At 33.7% G+C, this 15,140-nt stretch overlaps 1 long non-coding RNA gene across 2 annotated transcripts; it reads left to right on the top strand.

Moving 5' to 3' along the window:
* The first annotated feature begins 698 nt into the window (after nucleotides 1–698).
* Nucleotides 699–14,884, top strand: LOC127716562 (uncharacterized). Of its 2 annotated transcripts, none has more exons than XR_007989006.1 (2): nucleotides 699–729; nucleotides 14,447–14,884. It is a non-coding gene; the product is annotated as an uncharacterized LOC127716562 (long non-coding RNA). The 2 variants fall into 2 exon arrangements; XR_007989005.1 differs by lacking the exon at nucleotides 699–729 and adding an exon at nucleotides 6,964–7,012.
* Nucleotides 14,885–15,140: the final 256 nt, after the last annotated feature.

Raw genomic sequence — 15,140 nt, 5'->3', positions numbered from 1 at the left:
CAATCTCAATTAACTAGAAGTTTTTCTACCGAAGGTCGGTGGTTCTATCCGGGCACCCCGGCTTCCTCAACCAATAAAAACTGACCGTGTTGAACACCAATCACCCAATCAATCAATAGAAACACCCTTAACATTAAAAAAATCCCGCTGAATGGAAAACAATTTAAACGACCTGATTGATGTACAAAATAACCATGTTTGGTGTGCCTTTTCATGTGTATCTGATTTAGACTATTAACTATTAGTAACTCTAACTATGTTCCTATCCGACGAAAACAACTTTTTTAAATAGTTGTCCCTAAAGTCAAACAATTTAAACAGATGCTATTTTTAAATCATAAAATCCCACATTGCATAACTCTAAATAGAAATAATAAGATGTGGTATGAGTGCCAATGAGACAACTCTCCATCCAAGTCACAATGTGTAAAAAGTAAACAACTATAGGTCAAAGTACGGCCTTCAACACAGAGCCTTGGCTCACACTGAACAGCAAGCTATAAAGGGCCCTAAAATGACTAGTGTAAAACAATTCAAACAGGAAAACCAACGATCTAGTCTATATAAAAAACGATAAAAGAGAAACATTATGAACCACATCAACAAACGATAACCGCTAAACAACAGGTTCATAACTTAGGACAGAAGTTGCTTTCCAGTGTGCCGTCTTACAAGCTTCTCCGAACGTTTAAAGTGTATTCTAGATGATTGTGTTGAATTTTCAAAAAGGTTCTGTAATGAGCTACTGAAGTATGCTTCAAATGGAAATTAGATCAGAACTGGAGTTGAAAAAGAAATCAGATACGCAACTGCATCAGGATTCACTGCTGAAAAGCTTTCTAGGAAAATTCAAAGTTCTGCGTATTGGATGAATTCATTTCTAGAAGATCAGAAATTTCAACAGTTGTAGCCAGCAGAAAAGGAAAAGTAGTAATTTTGATCATTGTTTATTCCAACGTTGTAACTTTGTTGATGATAGAGAACCTTTACATATTCATATTCATCGTGTTGATGAAGTCAATTTCAAATAGTTTTAGAATTAAAAAGCAGTTTTGTTAGATATGGAACTTTGGGCCCAAGTATAGTATATGTTTAAGTAGTTCCGGCTAAATTCCTTCGCTGGTTTGCATAATATTCATACGCTGAGTCCTTGGGGAGGTTTAAACAATATACTAACAGGTCCACAAATAACCTTAACGATAACCCTAGCCCTAACCCTAAAACTAACCCTAACCCTACATGGCAGCAAGTCGACAGGTCAGCATATAAATAATTGGTCTCCAAGAATTTGATTATTGAGTCAGCAGGTCTACATGTCGACAGACAGCAGGTCGACAGGTCAGCAAGTCAGCAGGTCGACAGGTCGACAAGTCAACAGGTCGATAAAATATCCTCACTTAGGAACTTTTTTAAAACCGCAGCCATTTATTTAGTCAGCGGGTCTACAAGGCAGCAAGTCGACGGGTCGACAAGTAAGCAGGTCGACAGGCCAGCATATAAATAATTGGTCTCCAACAATTGAAATATTGAGTCAGCAGGTCTACATGTCGACAGGTCAGCAGGTCGACAGATAAGCAGGTCGACAGGTCAGCAGGTTGACAGGTCGACAAGTCAGCAGGTCGATAAAATGTCCTCACTTAGAAACTATTTTAAACCCGCAGCCATTTATTTAGTCAGCGAGTCTATAAGGCAGCAAGTCGACAGGTCGACAAGTCAGCAGGTCGACAGGTCAGCATATAAATAATTGGTCTCCATCAATTGAAATATTGATTCAGCAGGTCTACATGTCGACAGGTGCGCAGGTCGACAGATAAGCAGGTCGACAGGTGAGCAGGTGAGCAGGTTGACAGGTCGACAAGTCAGCAGGTCGATAAAATTTCCTCACTTAGAAATTTTTTAAAAGCCGCAGCCATTTATTTAGTCAGCGGGTCTACAGGGCAGCAAGTCGACAGTTCAACAAGCCAGCAGGTCGACAGGCTAGCATTTAAATAATTGAGGTCCAACAATCGAATTATTGAGTCAGCAGGACCTGTCGACCAGCTTACCTGTCGACTATTTAACCTGCTGACCTGTTGACAATTTAATCTTTACAATATTTTAAATGCATAGAACTCATTTAAAATTGAAAGGAACTACAATTGTTTTATAAAAATGAAAACCAAATAACTGAAAAAAAACTCCCTTATAAATACATAAGAACCAATTTAGCTTCTATGAAAATTTATAATAATTCGACAGAACTACAAATACGTATTCTATACTTGATCCACTTTGATTATACGAACATAACTTAATTTGGAAATAATATACTGAATCAAAAATAATGTACGATCTAGACGTATTGAATTTGAAGGAATTGATTATTTGCAGATATAAATATATCTTTTGAAAGAAACTTCATCCTTTAAAATTTGAATTGGATCTAAAAGACATAGACATGGTCATGTATTTAACCGTATTCATAAAAAAAACAAGAAAGTCTGGAGATTTTTTGGTAAAACTTCATTTCAATGAACAAAAAAAAAATAACGTAATAATCCGTAATTAATTTCATTGTCCATTTAAAAGTGTGGTCACTTGTGAATAGTTATCTCATATCTCCTTGTATGTATATTCACAAGTTTAATATAAGTCATGTCATAAATACAAAATATTTATGTTTATTAACCACATGAGGATCTTTTATACATCTTATCTTTTAAATACCGGTGCCACTAATGGAAATGGTAGAATCTTCGTACCATGTTTTAGTGTGGTTGCTCAATCTTTTCGTTTTCCACGCAGTTGCTAATTTACTGTTTTTCCTTCTTTGCAGACCTCTCAGAACATTTTTCCCTCTTTCTATATTTTATCATGTTCTAGGGAAAAGTAATGACTTATTATTTATAAGATTGTGGTGATCTTACAGGTCGGTGGATCTGCAGTGACACATATATGTCATTAAAGTATAAAATACATAAAGACCTGCTAAAACAAAGATTTGACAATCATCATAATGATAAAAAAAATTGATAATGATTTCAAAAATTAATTAAACCTTGTTCTGGGCTATAATGGGTTGGATATATAAAAGCAACCATTTTCGTATCACTATATTATAAGCCTTTAGGCATGGTTCAATAAAGTGCAGTAAAAATGATTCACCATATAATTAGCCTAAGAGGTACATTTTTCCATTGTAATTTTACTAAAACTATTTATTTTTTTTTTTTTTTACTTTTTTAGTTAAATTTTTTTTAACCACTTTACAGTTTCGTTCTGGTGTTTTGAAATCATTTTAGTACACCCAAACTTTTTCTATGAATTCAAATTAAAAACACCTTTTACAATGGAAAAGTAAACAACAGGGTAAAATGGTAAAAAAATGAACACTCAATGACATGTAGTTAATATAGTACTAATCTACACATGTAAATAAGGAATTTGAAATTGTCGGACTTAATGTTTGCCCTGTCAAGATCATGTCAGATATCAGTTTTCATATTTTTGAAATATTTGCATGAGAGCTTGAAACTTGCTGCTTTTATCTTTAACTAAAAAAACTGCCAAAATAACCTCATATTCAGTGTCAAGCAATCATAATAAAGATATTATACTAAACGATGTTTTATACAAAATGAAGACTCTGTGCATTTTTATCGTCAGTATATCCGAATATGTCAGTAATTTTTAAAACATTTTTTTTTGTACGGTGGGAATAACTGCATAACGAAGTTGCGCTTTGAAAATACAGTTCCACGAAAAAAGGGGAATTGAGATCTCTCGCATTTATAAAACTGCGAGTTTTGTTTCTAGCCAAAGGAAGGAGCACATAGACCCCATTTTGTCTATTCTGCAAACGACTATTGTATCGAAATTGTTACACAATTAACTAGAGAATTTTTTCTATATGTATTTGTATGTGTGAGAAAAATGTTTACAGCTTTTATCAACAATTATTATATGATTTCAAAATAAGATTATAGCAAACAGTATTCATGTAGAGGGGCTTCCGTAAAGTTCTATAAAGTAAATTAAACTTTGGAAAAAACGGGTAAACATATCACTTTCTGTTTGAAAGTTGTGTTATCTTTTTCGGACAAGTATTCAAAATTTTAACTTTTTTTTTCATGAAACATGCAAATTTCAAACGGAAGTATCTAAAAAATTAGGTCATAAAGGTATATTTGTCTTTGCATATAGCGCGATCGTGTATACTAAACGTTTTTTGGGTCAAAATTTTAAGGAAAAATTAACGTGAAACCTTTTTTCTTTATCGTACGCTAAGACAGTCCCATTTTCAGGGCATATGATTTATCATAAATAATTTGCTGCATGATGTCTTATACAGAGATGTCATTTGTGTTATAACACCGTTTTAGGTCAGCCTGGGCTTATATCTAATATTTCCAAAACCTTATGTTTAAAATGGCAACTTAAGGTAAAAATTTCAACATGTTTATACAATAACAGTGATACCACAACTGACATTTCTGTTAAGTCCAGATTATATTAGCTTATTCATTTATCAATTAAACTGACAATAACCGGAAAGGATTGAGGAATTTTACGGTTTTGTTTGCATATTTTAGGGCCAGGTAATATCTTCTAGCAAATCCCTTCTGTAAAGAAGCTTAATATTAAAGTACACAATAAAAAGATGTCGAGATGTGGACAAGTGATAGGAAAATGACTGTGGTATGCCAAATAATAGTATTGGGTAGTCATTATTAAACAACATTAGTACACATTCACCAAAATGGTGATTGAAAAGCATAGAAAATAACTTTCACCGGTAAATTAGCAATTAAAAAAAAACTTTCGAATTTGTTCAGAAGTTTACATAACTGGAATAATAGTCACCATGGTCACTATTAAATTTAAAGATATCCACTCTCATGGAATTTAAAGTTTACCAGTTTTTGTTGACACAGAGAGAAGAAAGATACCAAAGGGACATCCAAACTCATTAGTCGAAAATAAACTGACAACGCCATGGCACAAAAAAAAAAAAACAAAACAAAAGACAAATTGCAGTATTTAATAGAAATGGTATTTCCGATTTCAATAATGAACTAGTAATTGCATATAAAATAGATAAGAGGCAACCGTAGCTAACTCTAGTCCATAAAAAAAACCAAAGAAGAAAAATCAAGTTAAAAACAAAACTGAGGGAATCGATGAACTCAAAAACGAGCGAGATCGGTGCGTCGAAAGGATTTGCGTTTCTTGCTATGCATTGCGCACCCCATCTTGTAATTCCACAACCAGTCAAAATACCACAAACACTAGCGTAAACGAATTAATTTAGATATGTTAACGTCATACGATGGGACAAAAGGATATGTTACTGCTGAGAAATGGGAAGTTGACAATGGGAAAGTTAAACAAATCCTCAAATTTGTTATTTATTGTAGTTTGAAGTAGTTCATCTGTGTCTATAAGGAGGAAAAGTTGTATTTACACAATGTGGGACCTCGATGGCTGAGTGGTCTTAGTAGTCGATCAAAATCAAACTCTACAGTTAAACGAAACACTAATAGAATGTCAGAATATTATAACAGTTTTCAAAATAATAGTTTAAATCAGGATGAAATTGTTTCCGTGGATTCTAATTCGTTTGATATTGAAGAAACCATTTTAAATATACCGAAAAAAAAATATGATGATATAGACATAGATAAAACGTTACCTCAATAATAGATGATACAGCTGATTTTGAAACTGTCGAATACGTGCATAGAGAACAGTGTATTGATGTTACAGGTGACAATTTACCTGAGAAATGAGTAAACAACACGGAGTGTGTTAATAAACCTATTTATTCGATAGAAAAACGTTGAGAATCATGTTCAGAAAATATTAATGTGAATAAAGTTGATGGTGTATTTAGCAAAGTTGTACTAAAACAAAACCATGCTGCATTCGATTAACTAATTGGAAAGATACGAGATAGCCGTGTTATATTGTTTTGTACATATCGCAAAACGTCTGAAGTTCTTTTAGAAGGTGATAGATCGTACTTGAAATATATAATAAAATAGTGACTGATGATTTCAAGGACGTTCGTCAAACTAATCTGATGTCAGATGAAGTACAAGACAGAATGGACAAGATGATTAATTTTGTTTCTAAAAAAGACTATAAATAATGATGAAGGTTCATGCTTGTGTGAGAATATGTGGATGAATGTGTAAGATTCTGTGTATACTAATTTTTCGCATAATTCGAACTACTGTATCACTATCCTGTCAGCACTGAGGTTGTGAGTTCGAATCCCGCACGTTGCAGGTGCGTTCGACTCCAATCTCAATTAACTAGAAGTTTTTCTACCGAAGGTCGGTGGTTCTATCCGGGCACCCCGGCTTCCTCAACCAATAAAAACTGACCGTGTTGAACACCAATCACCCAATCAATCAATAGAAACACCCTTAACATTAAAAAAATCCCGCTGAATGGAAAACAATTTAAACGACCTGATTGATGTACAAAATAACCATGTTTGGTGTGCCTTTTCATGTGTATCTGATTTAGACTATTAACTATTAGTAACTCTAACTATGTTCCTATCCGACGAAAACAACTTTTTTAAATAGTTGTCCCTAAAGTCAAACAATTTAAACAGATGCTATTTTTAAATCATAAAATCCCACATTGCATAACTCTAAATAGAAATAATAAGATGTGGTATGAGTGCCAATGAGACAACTCTCCATCCAAGTCACAATGTGTAAAAAGTAAACAACTATAGGTCAAAGTACGGCCTTCAACACAGAGCCTTGGCTCACACTGAACAGCAAGCTATAAAGGGCCCTAAAATGACTAGTGTAAAACAATTCAAACAGGAAAACCAACGATCTAGTCTATATAAAAAACGATAAAAGAGAAACATTATGAACCACATCAACAAACGATAACCGCTAAACAACAGGTTCATAACTTAGGACAGAAGTTGCTTTCCAGTGTGCCGTCTTACAAGCTTCTCCGAACGTTTAAAGTGTATTCTAGATGATTGTGTTGAATTTTCAAAAAGGTTCTGTAATGAGCTACTGAAGTATGCTTCAAATGGAAATTAGATCAGAACTGGAGTTGAAAAAGAAATCAGATACGCAACTGCATCAGGATTCACTGCTGAAAAGCTTTCTAGGAAAATTCAAAGTTCTGCGTATTGGATGAATTCATTTCTAGAAGATCAGAAATTTCAACAGTTGTAGCCAGCAGAAAAGGAAAAGTAGTAATTTTGATCATTGTTTATTCCAACGTTGTAACTTTGTTGATGATAGAGAACCTTTACATATTCATATTCATCGTGTTGATGAAGTCAATTTCAAATAGTTTTAGAATTAAAAAGCAGTTTTGTTAGATATGGAACTTTGGGCCCAAGTATAGTATATGTTTAAGTAGTTCCGGCTAAATTCCTTCGCTGGTTTGCATAATATTCATACGCTGAGTCCTTGGGGAGGTTTAAACAATATACTAACAGGTCCACAAATAACCTTAACGATAACCCTAGCCCTAACCCTAAAACTAACCCTAACCCTACATGGCAGCAAGTCGACAGGTCAGCATATAAATAATTGGTCTCCAAGAATTTGATTATTGAGTCAGCAGGTCTACATGTCGACAGACAGCAGGTCGACAGGTCAGCAAGTCAGCAGGTCGACAGGTCGACAAGTCAACAGGTCGATAAAATATCCTCACTTAGGAACTTTTTTAAAACCGCAGCCATTTATTTAGTCAGCGGGTCTACAAGGCAGCAAGTCGACGGGTCGACAAGTAAGCAGGTCGACAGGCCAGCATATAAATAATTGGTCTCCAACAATTGAAATATTGAGTCAGCAGGTCTACATGTCGACAGGTCAGCAGGTCGACAGATAAGCAGGTCGACAGGTCAGCAGGTTGACAGGTCGACAAGTCAGCAGGTCGATAAAATGTCCTCACTTAGAAACTATTTTAAACCCGCAGCCATTTATTTAGTCAGCGAGTCTATAAGGCAGCAAGTCGACAGGTCGACAAGTCAGCAGGTCGACAGGTCAGCATATAAATAATTGGTCTCCATCAATTGAAATATTGATTCAGCAGGTCTACATGTCGACAGGTGCGCAGGTCGACAGATAAGCAGGTCGACAGGTGAGCAGGTGAGCAGGTTGACAGGTCGACAAGTCAGCAGGTCGATAAAATTTCCTCACTTAGAAATTTTTTAAAAGCCGCAGCCATTTATTTAGTCAGCGGGTCTACAGGGCAGCAAGTCGACAGTTCAACAAGCCAGCAGGTCGACAGGCTAGCATTTAAATAATTGAGGTCCAACAATCGAATTATTGAGTCAGCAGGACCTGTCGACCAGCTTACCTGTCGACTATTTAACCTGCTGACCTGTTGACAATTTAATCTTTACAATATTTTAAATGCATAGAACTCATTTAAAATTGAAAGGAACTACAATTGTTTTATAAAAATGAAAACCAAATAACTGAAAAAAAACTCCCTTATAAATACATAAGAACCAATTTAGCTTCTATGAAAATTTATAATAATTCGACAGAACTACAAATACGTATTCTATACTTGATCCACTTTGATTATACGAACATAACTTAATTTGGAAATAATATACTGAATCAAAAATAATGTACGATCTAGACGTATTGAATTTGAAGGAATTGATTATTTGCAGATATAAATATATCTTTTGAAAGAAACTTCATCCTTTAAAATTTGAATTGGATCTAAAAGACATAGACATGGTCATGTATTTAACCGTATTCATAAAAAAAACAAGAAAGTCTGGAGATTTTTTGGTAAAACTTCATTTCAATGAACAAAAAAAAAATAACGTAATAATCCGTAATTAATTTCATTGTCCATTTAAAAGTGTGGTCACTTGTGAATAGTTATCTCATATCTCCTTGTATGTATATTCACAAGTTTAATATAAGTCATGTCATAAATACAAAATATTTATGTGTATTAACCACATGAGGATCTTTTATACATCTAATCTTTTAAATACCGGTGCCACTAATGGAAATGGTAGTAGAATCTTCGTACCATGTTTTAGTGTGGTTGCTCAATCTTTTCGTTTTCCACGGAGTTGCTAATTTACTGTTTTTTCTTCTTTGCAGACCTCTCAGAACATTTTTCCCTCTTTCTATATTTTATCATGTTCTAGGGAAAAGTAATGACTTATTATTTATAAGATTGTGGTGATCTTACAGGTCGGTGGATCTGCAGTGACACATATATGTCATTAAAGTATAAAATACATAAAGACCTGCTAAAACAAAGATTTGACAATCATCATAATGATAAAAAGAATTGATAATGATTTCAAAAATTAATTAAACCTTGTTCTGGGCTATAATGGGTTGGATATATAAAAGCAACCATTTTCGTATCACTATATTATAAGCTTTTAGGCATGGTTCAATAAAGTGCAGTAAAAATGATTCACCATATAATTAGCCTAAGAGGTACATTTTTCCATTGTAATTTTACTAAAACTATTTATTATTTTTTTTTTTACTTTTTTAGTTAAATTTTTTTTAACCACTTTACAGTTTCGTTCTGGTGTTTTGAAATCATTTTAGTACACCCAAACTTTTTCTATGAATTCAAATTAAAAACACCTTTTACAATGGAAAAGTAAACAACAGGGTAAAATGGTAAAAAAATGAACACTCAATGACATGTAGTTAATATAGTACTAATCTACACATGTAAATAAGGAATTTGAAATTGTCGGACTTAATGTTTGCCCTGTCAAGATCATGTCAGATATCAGTTTTCATATTTTTGAAATATTTGCATGAGAGCTTGAAACTTGCTGCTTTTATCTTTAACTAAAAAAACTGCCAAAATAACCTCATATTCAGTGTCAAGCAATCATAATAAAGATATTATACTAAACGATGTTTTATACACATATGTTATAATCGATAAAATATATTTTAGGGAAGGCCTTCGCTTAAAAGAAAAAAAAAAGGTTTTTGAGAAATGGCTATTTTAGGTATTAATCTTAACCTGTTTATGACTTCGCAGGGATATCACAACTGCAATTTATGTAGCGACTCAACTGACATATACTGGAAAGGAATGATGATTTTTTTCATTTTTGCAATTTTCTTTCAAGCAAATTAACGTTGAAGTATAAAAGAAAAACATCTCGTCAAGTGATAGGAAAAATGACTGTGATATAGGGAACAGTAAAACACCAATCAGTACGTAGTTCTGTTTAGTGACTATTAAAACATATCATTACACAACCAACAGAGGAGTAATATAGACCACAGAACATTTATAAGGCTCAGCAGTAATTTATTGAATATTCGAAAGAAACCAACAGATGTAAATTTAGGGATTCAAAAAACATGATAAAAGATAACCCAAATTCATTGAAATCACTTGTAATAATTCCAAAGATTCCAGATTACCTTCGTTTTAGACAAATTGTAAGACAAACTATTTAATAATCATAATAAAAAACAACAAATAGTAAATTTGAATTTTGGCAATTTTTTTGTCATGGATTTTTAGGACAGTTCAACTATAAATCAACCGGCCAACGAATTTGCATTAATCGACAATGTCTCATTAATGTCCAAGATAAAAACATTGAAGGCCATCATCTATCGTTTTCTCCAAATGGCAACTGGGCTACCAGACGCCAACTGTGATAAATTCAGCAAAAATTAAGTATTAAGTTCATATTCTGCCCAATCCACGACGCCTCTTTTGACAATATCTGAAAATATACAACAAACAGCAGAACAAATATTCTCAAGGGCGGGATAGGGTTGGTTTTTGTGTTCCGTCAGTTCAAATCACGCAGTGAACAAATCACGAAAAGCATGCAATTTTATTTCAAATAAAAGCGGGGAAACCGCTTATGAAATTATAGTAGTAAAAGAAAGTGTAATCGGAGAGAACCACCGACCTTCGGTAGGAAAACTGACAATCCTAGTCAATTAAGATTGGAGTCGAACGACCTGCCATGTGTCAAATTCGGAATCACCACCTCAGTGTTGACAGGCTAGTGTTACAATAGTTTGACTCCTTAGACCACTCGGCCACGGAGGCCCCTTGAACCGTTTTGACAGAAGATAATACTTTGTATTATTACATTTGTTGACAAAATGTGTACGGAGATACCTATGTATTCTTTTTTTCAATAGACAAACTTTGTAAAGCAAAGTCAATCACTAAAGGTCTTTAAAGATGTCAGATGTCAGAAGAATGACAATTACATGTATTTACAAACAAATGTCGTTTTCGTAAGTTATACAGACACTGCTACATTATTTTCTTTAAAGAGAGGGCTACTTAAACTGTTTCTATACTTTTGCTGATCCAATCGCTGTGAACTAGTTCTGATTTGGAATTTAATGTTGTTAAACTGTTATATAAAACGAACCAATAAAAGATACCAGGAAAAGGGGAAAATAGGTAGCACACACAAATTGATAATCGTTGTTGTTCGAAAAACGTTAGGAAAGCCAAAGATCTATTCGATCTACCGTACCATCAAACAGCAGCGTCATATTAAATTATCATACGCAAAGCTATCTTCTGACAATATTTTCCGTTCGGTTCAGGTCCTTTTTCTGTTAACACTCACAAACGGAAACTTTAAGTGATTATACGACTTAAACATCTGTCATGAGAACCCAATTTGGTATTTAAAAATAATGTTTATATACTATATCATAGGCCGATTTAGAGATTGACAAATGGACGTCTGTTGATTGCCCATGGCCAAGACAGTATAAAGAACTTTAAATGCATTAAAGTTTTAGTGACTGAACAGAGGATTCACTGACATAACGCCTAGTAAATTTTAACACCGCCAACTTATTTTGTAAATGAAGTGCCAGTATAGCGAGTACAAGTGAGCTCTTTTAACACACAAAGAACTCAAATATATTATTGCATTTTGAAAGGAAAAACATTGACACGATTATGAGTTTGAATGTCCCCTTGGTATCTTTCGCCTTTCTTTTTCGATATAATTTCATCGGGTTAGAATATCATCTTTTATAAGTATCGTTGCAACAATAATGAGATATATATATATTGGGGTTTAAGAACATCCGTTGTTCGACCTGTTAGTCAAATGCGCTTTGTTAAAATATACTTTTTCACTTTTTTGGTCTTTTGGAAAATGTTGTTTGTGCTGTATTTAGACTCCTTTACCAAGAAATTTATTTTGCATGCACACGTATACAAATTGCGGTTTTTATCCAACGCAATCATAGGTTTGAACGTTGTTTTCAATTTAGACTTATTTATATTTTTTCGTTTGGGCTTTGTATTATATTTGCCTACGGGTTTATATGATCCGTTCATCCTATTTCAACTCTTCAAAATTCAAGAGTCTATCCTAAATTGAGGTAAATTATATGGCCTTCCAAATACCGTTTCGATTCCTAACATCACTGAAGAGACATTAATTGTCGAAATCCGGATCTGGTGTACAAATTTTTGCACCTCATGTTTGCGGTATACCATCTTTTCCGCAAGTTTATTGTTTTCTGTTTGGTATGAAATTAATGATAAAGATCCATTTTGTTACATCTTATGATCCGTTTATTTGGCAATCGCCAATGGCAGTCAGCAGGGTTTAAGAACATCCGTTGTTCGACCTGTTAGTAAAATGCGTTTTGTTAAAATATACTTTTTCACTTTTTTGGTCTTTTGGAAAATGTTGTTTGTGCTGTATTTAGACTCCTTTACCAAGAAATTTATTTTGCATGCACACGTATAAAAATTGCGGTTTTTATCCAACGCAATCATAGGTTTGAACGTTGTTTTCAATTTAGACTTATAAATATATATATATATAATTTAGATATGAAATAAGGTAGTGTTATTGTTTAAGAAGAAGAGATATAGTTACGATACTGTTGTCAAGTCATTAAAGGTGGCATTTTTTGGAATTAATATTGATTCACTCATATGGTCCTTGCATCGGAAATAAACACTATTATTTTATTACCAGTTGATGGCATGATACGGGTTATGATGTTCTCCTTTCGCATTTCTACGCCTGTCCCAAGTCAAGAACCTCTGGTCTTTGTTAGTCTTGTATGTGTTTTAATTTTGGTTCATTTATATGTTTCGGAGTTTAGTGTGACGTCCATTTCGCTAAACTATCTTTATCCTTTAAATTCATGTTCCGCTATATAGATGATGTCCTCTCACTAATTAATTCAAAGTTTGGTGACTATGTTGAACGCATCTATCCCATCGAACGTGAAATAAAGAATACAACAGATGTAGTTTAGTCTGCCTCATATCTTAATTTACATTTAAAAATTGGCAATGAGTGTCGGTTGAAAACAAAACTTTACGATAAAAGAGATGATTTCACCTTGCAATTGTTAAATTTTCATTTCTATGTAGCAATATTACAGCAGCGTCTGCATATGACGTATATATCTCCCAATTAATACGATATTCCAGGGCTTGTTTTTCCTATCATAATTTCCTTGACTGATGACGACGGATATATTCCAATTGTCGTAACCTCATTCCTGTCTTCTTTACACTTGTCACGGGGTTTGTACTTTCATTAGTAACACGACAGTAGCCATATGTGAGCAGATCTGCTAACCCTTCCGGAGCACATGTGATCATCCCCCGGTTTTGGTAAATTCGTGTTGCTCACTCTTAAGTTTTGTATGTTGTGTTTTGAATACTATTGTTTGTCATTTTATCGTTTTACATTTGTTGACATAAGTGAAATAACAAATGTTAAACTATTTAAAGGCCTGATTTATGTACAAAATAACCTTTTTTGGTGTACCTTTTCATGTATATTTGATTAAATCTATGAACTATTAATAACTCTAACTATGTTCCTATCCGACGTAAACAACCTGATTTAATATTTGTCCTTGAAGTCAAACAATTTACCAAATTACACAGTATCTATTTTTAATGTATCCCTTTCCACGTTGCGCATTATTCAGGTATATTATTAGCATTGTTCCCATATTTACACAAATATGGTGGAAAAAGTCTTACGGAGCTACGATCCCTTTGCTTATCGGGTGAACAATGTTTCTGACTTAGATGTAGGTGTTGTGAGAGCTTACAAAAACGAAGACAAGTCATCTTTGAACTGTAAACTATCTTTTGCCGAGAAATCAGCTCACAAGGTATATATATGTGTAAACAATTCATATCATGCTTTCATTTTGTGTACACGATATTACAGCGACACAACTATGTCGGATACACTTCAAGATGTAACGAGAATCGAACTATGTTTTGAAGACGAGAAAGCGAGAATGTATAAAATTCGTCGGAAGGTAGAAGCGTTCGTAAATATAAAAGATAACATTAAAAAGGCGTACTCAATCGGTATTTTCCATGATGTTTCTGAAGTTGCATTCCAATGTGCCGCATTACAAGCTTCTCCGAACGTTTATAGTGTTCTTCTAGATGATTGTGTTGAATTTTCCAAAAGGTTCTGTAAGGAGCTGCTGAAGTATGCTTCAAATGGAAATGTGATCAGAACTGAAGTTGAAAAGGAGATCAGTAACGCAACAGCATCAGGCTTTACTGCAGAGAAACTTTCTAGGGAAATTCAAAGTTCTGGGTATTGGATGAATTCATTTCTAGGAGGTTCTGACATTTCAACATTTGTAGCCAGCAGAAAAGGAAAACTTTTTGCAGTAATTTTGATTATTGTTTATCCCATCGTTGTTACTTTGTTGATGTCACGTAAATAGAGAAAAACCTTAACGTATTTGAACAGGCGTAACTCATATTAATTGTGGTGATGTATACAAGTTTGAATCATTTCGGACTTAAAATGGCAGTGCAGTCAGATATAAAATTTTATATTTTGATTAAACAAAGATAAATCAATTTGTAAATAAAGTTCGAATTATGTTTAAACAAACCGTCGAGATTATCTTTGAATGGCCCTAAAAGGATGAAATTTTAGAGACCTAGACATGGACCAATATCTGTCCGTATTCATACGAAGTATATCTATCCTAGTTCATTCAATATTTAAGAGCTTGCATCTCCTATCCTGATTTCCTTGAAAAAAATGATAGAAGGTTGATGTGGATGCTTACACGAGCAACGGGTGTCACATGTGGAGAGCATGTTGCTTAATCTTTAGTTTTATATGTTATGTTTTGTATATTGTT

Source organism: Mytilus californianus, unplaced genomic scaffold (genome assembly GCF_021869535.1).
Source record: "Mytilus californianus isolate M0D057914Y unplaced genomic scaffold, xbMytCali1.0.p SCAF_9, whole genome shotgun sequence".
NCBI lineage: Eukaryota > Metazoa > Mollusca > Bivalvia > Mytilida > Mytilidae > Mytilus > Mytilus californianus.
The sequence above is the reverse complement of the archived record's forward strand: the minus strand, read 5'-3'. Positions and strand labels throughout refer to the sequence as shown.